Source organism: Sturnira hondurensis, unplaced genomic scaffold (genome assembly GCF_014824575.4).
Source record: "Sturnira hondurensis isolate 20B ecotype Veracruz unplaced genomic scaffold, ASM1482457v3 Scaffold0006805, whole genome shotgun sequence".
Lineage (NCBI taxonomy): Eukaryota > Metazoa > Chordata > Mammalia > Chiroptera > Phyllostomidae > Sturnira > Sturnira hondurensis.
The window spans coordinates 1,536,507-1,550,037 of record NW_028079436.1 but is presented as its reverse complement, the minus strand read 5'-3'; positions in this window follow the sequence as shown (position 1 = coordinate 1,550,037).

The window sequence follows — 13,531 nt, the reverse complement described above, 5'->3', positions numbered from 1 at the left end:
GCCAGACCCTGTGCTAAGTGCTTCACTTAGTTATTCCTGAGAGGTGGGCATCATTATGACCCATTTTACAAGTGAGAAAACAGAGGCTTAGGGAGATTAAATATCTTGTCAAGGTCAAGTAGCTCCTAATCAGTAGAGGCAAATTTTGACCCCATGATGGCTGATTCCCAAGACCACTTGCACTTGACCAGAGGAAAGAGCTGCAACACATGGCTGGCACGCCGCCTTCCCAGGAGAGCAGGATTTGAACCTCAGACTGAGCAGGACAGGAAGGGAGCGGCAAGGCGGGAAGGGAGCAGCAGCAAGACCCCAGTCAGGGCTTCCTGCTCTGTGTGTGTCCTCAACAGTTTGCCACAGGCCTGGCCTACGTCGTATCTGGTTTCCCGTGGTTCATTCAAAGGGGCCTGCAAAACATTTCTTCCTGTAGGTACCTTTGCAAGAGGTTCTGCCCCTTGATTTTTTTTTACTTGAAATTATATCTGAGGCGCATTCAATATCAGTCCATACATTGTATCATTTTTCTAAACAGGTGCATCATCATTCGTTGCATGGACACAAGTACATTGAGTTATTTAAGCCAATCCCCTGCTGATGGGCACTTAGGTTAATCTGGCCATTTGCTGTCTCCAATTCTGTAGTGAATACCCTTCACTCCCATTCGTCAGTTTGTCAGGCAGGTTCCCAACAGATGAATGGGGAGCGGATCCTCTGGCGCCACCCACCCCAGTCCTTAAAAGAATCAGCAAAATAATTGTGAATGTGTAAGCCGCTGAGTTTTGGGGTGGTTTGCTACACAGGAAGGGGGTGTGTACACTTCCAGTCTGGGTGGCTATCATCACATTTCTTACCAAGACGGTTCCCATTTACAGTTCCGTCCACGTATGAGAATCCCTGTTTTCCCACGTCCTTATTAACACAGCGCATCAGCAAACTTCTGGTCTCTGAAACCTGAAAGGTTAAAATGTTATCCCACTGCCTTAATTTCCTTTAAAAAAAATCACACACACTTTTGTACATTTAAAAGCCACTTGTATTCATTTCTGTGATGGGTCCATTTCCTTTGCCCATTTTTCTTATTGGATGATTAATCTTTTTCTCATCGATTTGTAAAATCTCTTCATATGTTAAGGCAATTAGCATTTTTCCCCTATGCGTAGCCAATATTTTCCCAGGTTCACGTCTTTTTACTTTGTGGTAGTGGTGAATCTATACCCCATGGTTGAAGCAGAAGTATCTCCCTTTTAGACGGCAGCTACTTTGCTGTCTTAATCATTCAGAGATGGTCAGGTACTGGTTGGAGTACATCAGAGGCCAGAAATCTTTCCATGAAATCTATTGTCTATTTTCAGGCATATAACAGCATGAATCATTGCTCATACACAAATGTCTACTTAAATCATAGATGTTCCCTTGGGGCGAGTTTGTTTGCTTTTTAACTGTTCACTGAGCTCACCACACTGCTCTGAAGACAGGCTTTGCAGAAAGGCAGCCTCGGGAGGAAGGTGCAGGGAGCGTGGCGCTTCCCATCTCCTGCGGGGGCTTCTGACAGGCAGGATCGCTGGGCCCCGTTGGGCAAGGACTGGCCGTTCCAGGGATGGAACCCAAGTTCCCAAGTTCAGGTCCGAAGGTCCTGGAAAGGAATGCTGGGCTGTCCCACTCTTATCGAGTGCAAATACACCACCCTTTCCCTACAGACACGGGGTGACACCCCAGCCTCTGTTTGCTCTGGTCACAGTAACACAGCTTTTCTCCTCCAGCCTGGCCCCATGCCCCGGGCCCAGGGCCATTCCATCCCCTTGGGCTACTCTATTCACACATCGCCCACACATCTCAGACAGCAGAGGATGAATGAGACAGACGGTCTCTCCGGCCCACTCCTGTGCACCCAGGTCAGAGAAGTGGAGGTCAAGTGAGCATTTCTGTTTTGTGACTCTGGCATCATGGGCCCCACCTGAAAAGTGTCCTTAACGTTTCATTTCGGTTTGAGGACACAGAAGTTAACTCAGGCTCTGCACCCCCACCCCCCCCAGCATTACTCATTGCTCAGCACGGCAGCAGCTGGCTCAAGGCCAGGAGTGAAGGCTGCCCCTTCATGGTTCAGGCCTTTACACAGGTGTGGCAGGGTCTCCAGAGACCCCCACTCCTAAAAGTGCCCTTCTGTTCGAGCTGAACCTCCCAGGACTCTGTTGCCAGGGAGTCACCCGCTCAGCGTGTTCAAGGGGAGGACTCCATTCTAGAGCTCCAGGCCCAGGGCTGCAGAGAAGTTGTGTGCTGGACTTGGGCAGAACGGCTCCCAGCATGCCATGTGCCCGTGGGATGGAATTTTGGTCCTTGGCTCTGGAAGCGGACAATGCATGCCCTTAAGGTTCACCGAGAAAATCCTGCTGATTTTTTTTAATCCTCACCCAAAGATATGTTTACTGATTTTAGAGAGGGGGAAGGAGAGAAAGAGAAAGAGAATGTGAGAGAAACCTCAGTTGGTCGCCTCCTGCACATGCCCCAGCAGGGGATCGAACATGCAACCTAGGCACACGCCCTGACCCAGGATCAAACCCGCAACCTCTTCGTGAATGGGACGATGCTCCACCTGAGTGAGCCACCCGGCCAGGGTGAAAACCCTGCTGATTGTAACCGAACTGTTTGGTCAGGTTCCCACATGGAAGACACTTTATCCGTCATGGTCCATGTGCCTGCAGGACTCTGCCAGAGGTGAGCGGGACCACACACACACACACACACACACACATGCACATGCACACACATGCACACACATGCACACACACACTCAATCTAGCTGGCAGCTCTTTGGACTTCAAAGGAAGCATCAAGAGACATTAAAGCAAGATGAACAGAAAGTAACTTTTGACTTTCCTAGCAAATCACACAGCACAATACAGGCAGGTTGTGTGTATTAGCTGGTGACACCATAGGAATTTGGGGGCAAAGAGCACCCAGCAGCAATTGCCCGGAAGGAGCAGAGATGGATGCACACAGGCTCACGGGCCACGCGGTGAGTTTCACCATGAACAGCGCACCTCGGGAAAGGGAAACCAGCGCAGGGAGAGAGCGCGAGCCCCGAGCCTGGTGGGCCCACGTGCGAAGGCCGTGGCTGCAGGCCCCTGGAGATAGCCCAGCCTTCCCGAGCCTCCATCTCCTCGTTGGAAAGCAGGGGCACTACTGCACATTCGTCAGGTAAAGAGGAAGTGAGATTCCCTCGCATATTCTCATACACGAGGTCATGAGGTTGGCTGTCATTGTTACTCCTCAAGTCAGCGTTCGGGGGGCAGTACAATCTTGATTAAACCCCAGACCCATGTTCATCTCTAAGGACAGCCTGGGCATACCCTCGACCTCCCATGGGTGTTGCTGCCACTGCCAGCAGCCTCTCTCCTAAACTCGGCTCACTCCCCCCAGATAGGGCTGCAGTGGCCATCTAAATGCTCCTTTCCTAGGGACTCCCACACTCGTGGGCCTGGGGGAGACAGAGCCCTCCCCCCACTGCAAAGCCAGCCCAGTCACAGGCCAGACCCGAGCCCTGGGCTGGCAGCTCCTGTGGGGACAGAGAGGGGCAAGGACAGGTGAGAACTATCGAGTCCTTGCCTCAGTGGTGTTCCTGGCACATGCCCTGCTCTCGCTGCCCAGCCTCCTCTGGCTCCTGCCTGTTTTCCTAGCCTGGTCCTCCTGCCTTCTAGTCAGCTCTGTGAACCACCAGACTTCCTTCCAGTACATTCCTTTTGGAGTGAGTCAGGCACAGCTGGTGGCTGTTACTTAAAACTAAGAAGTTTCATATACAGAACCTATTAATACCTATTAACACGGAGTTGGCAGGGCTGGGCAAATCTAGCCAGATTCGGATTTCAGAGCTCCTTTTGTCTTAGAAGAAGCAACCACCAGGCCAGAGAGCAAGAGAGCACGGTGGCTGTGGGATGTGGCCCGGCCCCGATGTGGCTGGTTGCCCCTCTCATAGGCCTCACACAGTCTCAAAACCAGCAGCTCAGGAAACGGGAGGGAGCCGTGTGAGAGAAACACAGGCAGGCAAGTTCCTGGTTCAAGGCATGAACATTGCTCTATAAACAAAAACAAGATTTTCCTTGCTCAAGAGAAAGTCAAAGTTTAGACAATTTAGAGACCTGGTGCTTTTTCTAAGGAAGGCTGGGCCTGGTGCCGCAGGGTTGTTTGCACCAGCACAGGCCTCGAGGCTGAGCCCCCTGCCCCGCGTCGGGCCGAGGGGGGCCTGCTGAGACCCGGGAGCACCACATCAGCTCCCATCCCATGGCCTCCCTGGAGAGCAGTGGCCTGTGCCGAAGTTCCCTCTCCACTAGCAAAGTTCCCTGGTGAAGGGCCCATCACGATGCTGAGTCACACAGCCCCTGAGCCAAGTGCGGCTTCCTCAGTGAAGCCTTCCTTGATAACCCGACAGAGTTTGCTGCTCCCTGTTCTGCCTAATCCCACACTGCAGAGTTTGTGGTCATTGACTGTTCCCTCTGCTCCGTAGGACAGAGTGCGAGCTCTCGAAGGGAAGGTCAGGCCTGGCAGCCCCGCGCTCAGAACTAACATCCGTGCTGCTGGGTGAGGGCGTTTGGGCGACCAGACCTCAGGCCCATGACGGTGCCCTTTGTTCCTGCAGTCTGCGAGCTCACACTTGACGGCCACCTCCCATGGACGGCCTCTGGCTGCTGACCCAGTGCTGTGTGTGTGCATGTGTGCTTTGGGGAGGCACAAGGGACAGCCTGTACAAACAGCATTCTAGACACCAAGTGGCCCTTCTAGGGAAGGGATTGTGCAAAAGGAATCTTTTCACTGCAGGTGGCCATTGAGCGTCCACCCCCTGGTGTGTCTGTCGATGAAGGTAAGAGGTAGAGGGCATATCCGAAAAGCCAGAATCCAGAGAGACGCCAGCAGCACCCTTCCTTCCTGCTGCTGCATTCGAGCCCTCTGGGTCCTGGCCTCAGCCACCCACGGGGGCTGGTGGTTCTGCCAGTGGGCAGACCCCCCCCAGCCTTCACAGCGGGGGAGCCAGCAGCCAGCGGGAGGCAACCTCGGGTCGGGGCTGGTCATTGCCTTCAGGCCTCTGCAATTCTTTCTTTTACTTTCCCCTCCGGTGGCTTTAACAAAAAGTGTGACTGGCCCTGCACTAGGGGCTGGGCCCCAGCCGCTCCTCAGGCTCAGAGCAAAGAGCGGCCTGGGAGCTGCTGCCGTGGGCGGGAGCAAATATTTCCAAGAGAGTTCATTTGGATTTCCAGATCCTCTGCGTTGGTTCTCAGGGTTAGATCAACAACCTACACTCGTGGAGGCAGCAGGTTCAAGTTCATGGTGTGTGAACTCAGGCTCTTTTCAAAGAGTCTGTAAGTTCTGGAAAAGAATCACAAGCCAAGTCCCACCACAACCCTTTCTTTCTAGAGCAGTGAGCACTTTATTTAAATTAGCACTTCACATGCTTAACCGCTTGCAACTCAGCACTAAAAAGACAAATAATCCATTTTTAATGGTCAAAAGAATTTGAGTAGACATTTCTCCCAAGAAGACACACAGAAGGCCAGTAAGCACCTGAAAAGGCGCTCGGCCTCAAATGGGGCTCAAAACCACAACGGGTAGTGTGAGGAGCCCACAGCATACGGAGCACGGGTGACAGAACTGTGTACCTGAAACCTATGTCATTTTGTTAACCAGTATCACCCTACTAAAGTCAATAAAAATAAAATCAGAGCAAGGTACCCTTTGCACCTGCTGGAATAGCCACGCTCAAAAAGACAGGCATCATGCGTCTGCAAGGACACAGACACATCCATTTCCATGTGTCACTGGGGGGTGTGACAGGGTGTGGCAGCTTTGGGAGCAGTTTGTCAGTTCCTCAGACAATTAAGCCGAGTTCCTGCACGGCCGAGCCCTTCTGTTCCGAGGTGTGTAACCGAGAGAATCAAAACCTGTGTTCCCGCAGGAACCTGGGAGTGAATGTCTGTAGCACCATATTCATAACGGCCAAAAGCAGGAGCAAGCCGAGAGGCCGTCAACAGATGAGTGGATAAACAGAACATCGCATTTCCGTGCTGCGGAATATTATTGTCATAAAAAAATTAAGTACTGATGCGTGCTGCTACTATGATGAACCTTGAAAACATTATGCTGCGTGGAAGAAGACAGAAAAAAGCCCACTTGCCATATGACTCTATTTATATAAAACGTGAAGAACAGACAAGTTCGTACAAACAGAAAGCAGGTGAGCATTGGCTAGGGGCTGGGAGAGGGGGACAGGGAGTGGATTCTTGGTATGAAGTTTCTTTTGGGGATGATGGACATGTTCTAGAATTAGACGGTGGTACCCAAAGTTGTGATTTGTGCTAAAAATTATGAAGTGCTAAAGATCACTGGGTTGGACATTTTAAAATGGTAAATTTATTGGCATGTTAGTGCCTCACTCTGTATGTGTGTGTGTGGGGTTGCTCCCCGGCCTTTTGGGATCACATGTATAGATGGACACGCGCGCTGACATTGGCCCGTTCTTGCTCAAGATCTTTGTATGCATAGCCAGAGGTGGCCTCCAAGGCTCTAATCTCCCTGGCATTTCTTTTAATCCTCACCTGAGGACATGTTTATTGATTTCAGAAAGAAAGGAAGGAAGAGAGAGAGAGAGAGAGAGATAGAGATTGATTGGCTGACCCCGTAACGTGCCCTGACCAGGGATCGAACCTGCAGCCTAGGTATGTGCTCTGATCAGGGACAGAACCTGAAACGTTTTAGTGCCCGGATGATGCTCCAACCCACTGAGCCACCTGGCCAGGGCATCACCCTGACATTGTGTGTGTTTCTAGATGCAGAAAGACAGCTCACACATCCTCACACTAATTCACACACGAGTTTAGAGCCCTGTCTGCCCCCAGACCTGAAAGCACCGTGCAAGCCGCATGATCCCCGTTTTTCCTGTGGGCCGTGCATTCTGATGTTGACATGCGTGCAGGTCATGTGACTTTTTAAAACTTGCCATTGAAGGTGGATGTAAGCCTCCTAATTACTTTAAAAAGAGTCTCTAGTCGTGATGCGAAAGCATACAGCCTAGTGCCACCCCGGTGCCAGTTTCCGTCTGACTTGATGGCACCGTGAGTCAAAGGAAGACACCACTTCTTCTCGGGACCCGCCTAGGCAAGGCCCGTCCTCCCCGATTCCACGTGTGCATCCGTCCACACAGCACAATAGTTCTCAGCTCCATGCATGTAGTTGTGTGGAAGACAAAGGACCTCGGTGGAACTGGGTCCAGCGTCTTCCTGGAGGGCAGAATCCTGTGTCCCACCTGGGACTGAGGGGGCGCAGAATCAGCCCCTGAGATGCCACTGCAGCGGTGGCTGCGGGAAGCCACGGGGCGTTTCCCGTGTACCTGTCTGGCCTCACTCCTCCAGCTGCACCTGCGTTCACCGGTGAGAGCAGTGATTTGGTTCTTCCCGTCGGTGACTCTGCCCCGCTCAGTTCAACGGCAGGGAAGAAGGACATTTGTGCATCACTGTTGAAAAGAGAAAGCTGCTGCGTGGGAGGGAAATGGATCAGATGAGTAATAAATACGTAACGTGTGTACTTTAGAAGCGTTATGAGCTCTGCCTTGGGGGGCAATATCAGGGTGGAGTTCAGAGTGAAATCATAGGAGGAGGAAACAGTCACACTGTCCAATAGAAATATCCTCTAAGCTACCTATGTAGTTTTAAATAATCGGATGGCCACATTAAAAAAGAACCAGATAAAACTGATTTTAATATAGTAACACCTACACATATTTAACATATCCAAATAGGTCCAATATACCAGCATATTGTCAATGTGTAATCAATGGAACAAAATGAGATATTTTTTTCATACTCATCTTCGAGACCTACCGCATGTTCCACATGCCCCCTCAGCTCAGGTTCAATGAGCCACATTCTAACTGCTCAGTGGCCACGTGTGGCGAGTGACCGCTGTGCTGGTGAGCCCAGCTTTCGAGCATTACTTGAGACAATAATAATAAAAGCAGCGAGAATCTACTTGCTACACATTGTTCTAAGCTCTTTACATGTGTTAACCCACATAATTCCCACAGTGGCCCTGAGACATAGGCTCTCCGGGGAGCCCCGTTCTGCTGGTGGGCAAACTCANATCAATGGAACAAAATGAGATATTTTTTTCATACTCATCTTCGAGACCTACCGCATGTTCCACATGCCCCCTCAGCTCAGGTTCAGTGAGCCACATTCTAACTGCTCAGTGGCCACGTGTGGCGAGTGACCGCTGTGCTGGTGAGCCCAGCTTTCGAGCATTACTTGAGACAATAATAATGAAAGCAGCGAGAATCTACTTGCTACACATTGTTCTAAGCTCTTTACATGTGTTAACCCACATAATTCCCACAGTGGCCCTGAGACATAGGCTCTCCGGGGAGCCCCGTTCTGCTGGTGGGCAAACTCACTCACTGCCCAGAGTTATGGCCGGGTGGTCCCAGAGCCCATGCTTCTCCTTAGCCTGCTCAACTCCTCAGCTTGTGCCTGCAGTTTCTCTCTCTAGCATGATCTTGATGAATTGTATTAACCAAGTACTGCTCTTTGGGTCTTTTTAAAAAATCTCATTTGCGTGTAGTTTTGTTGGGAAAGCCGTGAGCCTTCAGTCCCAAGAAGCACTTGCTGTGCGGTGGCAGCCTCGCAAGTGTCCCAGGTTCCTCGTCTCCACGACCCTGCGTCAGCCCTTTGCACATATGTCACAGGCCGGTCATGGTCAAGAGCGTCAACGCAGTGAACACCTGTGATCCCGATCACTCTCTTCTGCAATCACGCCATGATCTGTGAAGTTCTCAGCACAGATTTTCCTGGCAAATGATGCAGTGGAAGCTCGGCATGCTGACCTTTATTTTGACCTTAGTAAACTGTTACGCCTGTTTTCCCCTTTTCAGAAAGTAACCACTGAACTCAGTTTCCACATGTTTAGGCAAAGCTTCATATTACTTATTGACAAGTGGTCGGGTCCTGCCAGTTAATACTCTCTAATGAGATACTTTTTCGTGTTAAATTTGGTAAGCAATCCAAATATTGCACGTGCTCCTGCCTTGGAAATAGTTCTACTTTTCTTGCCCGAAACTGGACAAGAAGGAGAAGGAGAAGTTAAAGGAACCCATCCAATGGCGAACATGTAGAAAGTTCTTTGCAGGTTGTGAAGGGGTTACAGTTTGCTGTCAGCTCTTCCTGCCCGTTTTCTCTCAGTAGAGGTTTCAACAAGGACTGCGCCCAGTACTTAGAGAAGTGCCTCTTTCCCACTCAGAGCACTGAACGCACACATTCACCTCTGCTAGCTCCCATTAACATCAGGACAAGTGAATATCAAACACATACACAGGGCCACGGACAAGCGAGGAGAGCGGAGGATCCTGGGAGAGCTCAGGAAAGGAAGACGCCGTGGACCCTGGAGGCAGCGGTGCCAGCTGAGTCTGTGGGTGGAATCACTGGACCCCAACATACACTCCCCCAGCAGGGAGGTGACCACGCCCCCCCAACCCCGCATGAGACTGACAGTGGTCTCTGTGGGGAAGTGGAATCCAGATACACAAACTCCAGGTGGGGTTGAGGTTGGGCGCAGGGCTGGGTGGGAGCTCACAGCCCCTCAGACTGCTGGGATCTAAGACCGCCAGCAGCTGGGTGTGTATCACGGCCCCTCTTCCTCCCAGCAGAAGATTGGATAATAGTTCTGTGGCAAAACCTGTGGAAACTGATAGAAGCCTCGGACCAACAAGCCGTTAAATTAACACAACGCCCTCATGCACAGCTTCCGGCAGCATCCTCGGGCCTTACACTTACACATGCTCGTGAAAGGCCAAGCACACAATAAACAAAACAGGACTCAAAGAAGAAAACAAACAGAACCAAGAAAAATGATGGTTCAGAAACATCTCGTGTGGATGGGAACTTGAAGCCAGAAAATGAGGGACGTTTTATCCTTTCCTTCCACCACGAGAACTTCAGCTTCTTCTCTTACTAGTGCAGGTTGCCACCCTGCAACCCGGGAGAGACAGGCCAAAGAACAGAGAGGAGCCGCAAAAAGGGATTCCAAGCTCACTTCTCCGCATCCCCTCTCCACTGCCGTGGTCCATGCCAGCGTCACCTTCACCTGGACCAGGAGGACAGCCCCCAGACCCCCAAGGCTCTCCCTCTTTCAGATTAGTCTCTGCCGCATGACTCTACACAGAACAATTAATCTTTCTTAAAAATTCTCACCTGAGGGCATGCTTATTGATTTTAGAGGGAGAGGGAGAGACAGTCAGTGTGGGAGTGAAACATCAAGGAGAGAGAGAGAAACACCAACCGGCTGCCTCCCGTGTACACCCTGACCAAGGTCATAAGCTCCAACAGGGGCTCGAACCGCAACCCACCGGGGTGGACTGGGCGATGGTCCGACCAGCTGAGCCACCCAGCCAGGGTCACTTACAAACATCTTTAAAAAAAAAAAGAACGCAATCAGTCCAGGCTCCTGATGAAACCTTTTTAATGGCTTTCTATTGATCTTGGCATAAAAATCCATCTGCTCACTCTGGCCAACAGGGTCTTCGTTATCCTGTCTGCCTGCTGCTTCCAGCTCCTCTCCTCCCACCCCACTTGCCACGCCCCTTTTTGCTCCTCCCACCCCACTTGCCAGTCATGCCCAGGTCTTTCCCGTGTCAGAAGACAAGTGTGCTTGGCCTAGAGGTCCCCACACACAGCTGCTCATGGTGTCCACTTGTTTATTGTCTCCCTCTGCTCCCCCCCGAACACTACAGCGAGTGCCCGTCCCTCTTGTACAACGCTATTACACCAGCATCTAGAAGAACACCTGACTTCTAGTATTGGCCCAATAAATATTTATTGAATAAGTACATTTGTCATTTAAAAGGCTAAAAGATTCCTGGGTAGAAGTCATGTGTGGCCAAAGATGAAAAACTACTGAACCACTAACTCCATCAGGAGATATCAAAACTTTACTGATGTTAGGGTCAGCACGTCCCTCGGCCCGGGTGAGTTCCAGTGTGGACAACTCCGGTCCACCACGTAAGTGTCAGAACCCCAGTGGGGACAGCATGCTGTGCCTTCATAGGATGTCATCACTGAGGGGACTGGACAAAGGCTGCGTGACAGGAGGCAAATGATTCATGTTTTTCTCTCTCCCTCGCTCTCTCTAAAATCAAGAAACATATCCTTGGGTAAGGATTAAAAAAAATTCTAATCTAAAGGTAAGACAATTTCATAATTTATTCAGCCTGCTTATGTAGTTCTTACCCCACAAGGTATTTATTCCTCCACAGAATGTTCTGTGATGCCAGCTATGCACCAACAGAACTTTGGCTAATAAAGGAAGTCGCCCTTCCTGGTGGAGGGGATCTGTTTTTCTGAAGCTGAGACTCTGTTCTTAGCCACGCAAGGCGCATGGCCCACGGTCAGTGTTCAGTAAATATTTATTCAATGAGCTAATGACGTCTGAGAATGCCAAAATGACATCCAGGCACAGGCTGTGAACTCGCAGCCCTGCCTACCACAGCGTTCCAGTGGGGGAAGCCAGGACTATAAATAACTCTGTAAACTGCTCACAGAGCATTCGGGAGGGACAGTTGACACTTACCCACAGATACCGAATTGCTCAGTTCTCCCATACAAATTGCATTACATTGTAAGGTAGAGCAAAAACAAATACTGTCAGGCCACCTACAAAATCTTGCTCTTTTAACTGGACACTGAAATAGCCCTGGTCTAAAAAAAACCAAGACATGACCCAAAAATGGCCCAGTAAACCTGTGGTGTGGGGAGAACGGTTGCAACAGGAAGTAATCGACTGCACGCGGAGAACCTACCTGACTCGTCAGTTCTGGTAAAGGAGGAAGTGTCAGCCTCCTGGCTGTGTTTCTCTTTCCTTCTGTGCTGATGACAGTTAAGCGGTCGGTCAGCACATGCTTCCACCGTACCAATCCGTTCAGCCAATCTATACACTCAAGGAACATTATCCGGACTCCCAGCCTCTAAGAGAATATTTAGATTTTATCATTTCCCTTCATTTAGCATTTTGTAAGTTGCCACCACTCCAAAGTTACAAGCAAAAATTAACTAAAGTTTTGACAGAAACCAAGTTCTGAGTGTTTTTCTTTTATCACTTACACAACCATGAATACTTCCTCCACATTCCATGAAAGAGCAACTTTATTCCCCCCCAAACTGCATTAAACTGAGCTGTAAACCAAGTCTGAGTAGCGGCTGCTCTCGAAGCTGAATAGCAAAATACAAAGTATTCACCGTAACACGGGAGTTGATTTAAAGCGATAAAGAGCAGGAAACTCAGGACTGCAGGTAAGACCAGCCCTGGACATGCGCCTTTGTTTGCCGGCACTCATCACACTAGGTGACCTCATATCTCATCTGGACTAAATACCAAAGCTGAAAGCATCTATTTAAGGCAGATGTGGCCTCATCCTTAAATTTCCAGATTCCAATCACTGCTGTCCTTTTTCATTTACCTTCTAAAGTGGCAGCTTTCATAAGAGTAACCCAAGAAAGACCGCTGCGTGTGGAGGAGGCGTTGGGGGACTAGGCTGCCCTCAACTGTGCAGACAGAATCGCTGAAGTTCAAATTTAGCAGACGGATTCGCCCTGTTAACACTGTATTATGAGTGAGAGAAGCTGGATGTCCAGATAAAGCCTAAAAATAAGACAAAAAAAGCCAACTTCTGCCTCTTCAAGCTGTCATCACGCAGCTGCAGCATCCAAACACTATGCAAAAGTGGTTTTTTTTTTTATAATCAGTTTTAGAACTTAACCTATAAGGGTGAACTCGTTTTTCTGGTCCTAATTTTGGCATTGACCCAGACACTTTAACATCTGTCCATCAGAACTTCCCCTTTATTTTTTTTTCTTTTCAAAATATTTAGGCTGCAGAGCACATTCCACATTCAGGCACCGGACCAGGCCATGAAAAAGGTAACAAAAATTCCTGTTTCAGAAAAATAAAACAAGAAGTCAGCTCAGAGTAACTGCGGAAACTCTGAGAAATCCCTTAAGTTCATGTTTCATGTGATGCATTTGGAAAGAGCAATTTTTAAGGGAGACTGACTTTCAAAAAAGGTTCAGTGTATGTTGCCACCATTACTCAAGGTCTTTCTGTTCTAGGTATTTTTTACCCCTAAGAATGACAAGAGATAAACATCATTTATCTCTTAAACTCACAACCTCCTTTTCCAAAGAATAAAGGTGCTTTTGAGTTATACAAGATAGTAAAGTTCTTTGGAAAACGGGCTACCTAAAATTTCTCCTTTGCCTCAGTCGCGTTTTTCTGAAAACGGTTTTGAGAGGAAAAAATCCTGAGCAGAAAATAGAGCATCTATGTTGTGTGTGGCAGGTCTGCAATGCATATGTGGGGTAGCACCAGGAGGCAATCCCAAAATCAAATGAATAATTCCATGCACAATAACATCAAAAGAATAAAATTCTTAGAAATATAACAATAAAAAGTGCAAAACTCATACTTAGAAGCTACAGAACATTTTTGAAAGAAACAGAAGATCTAAGGG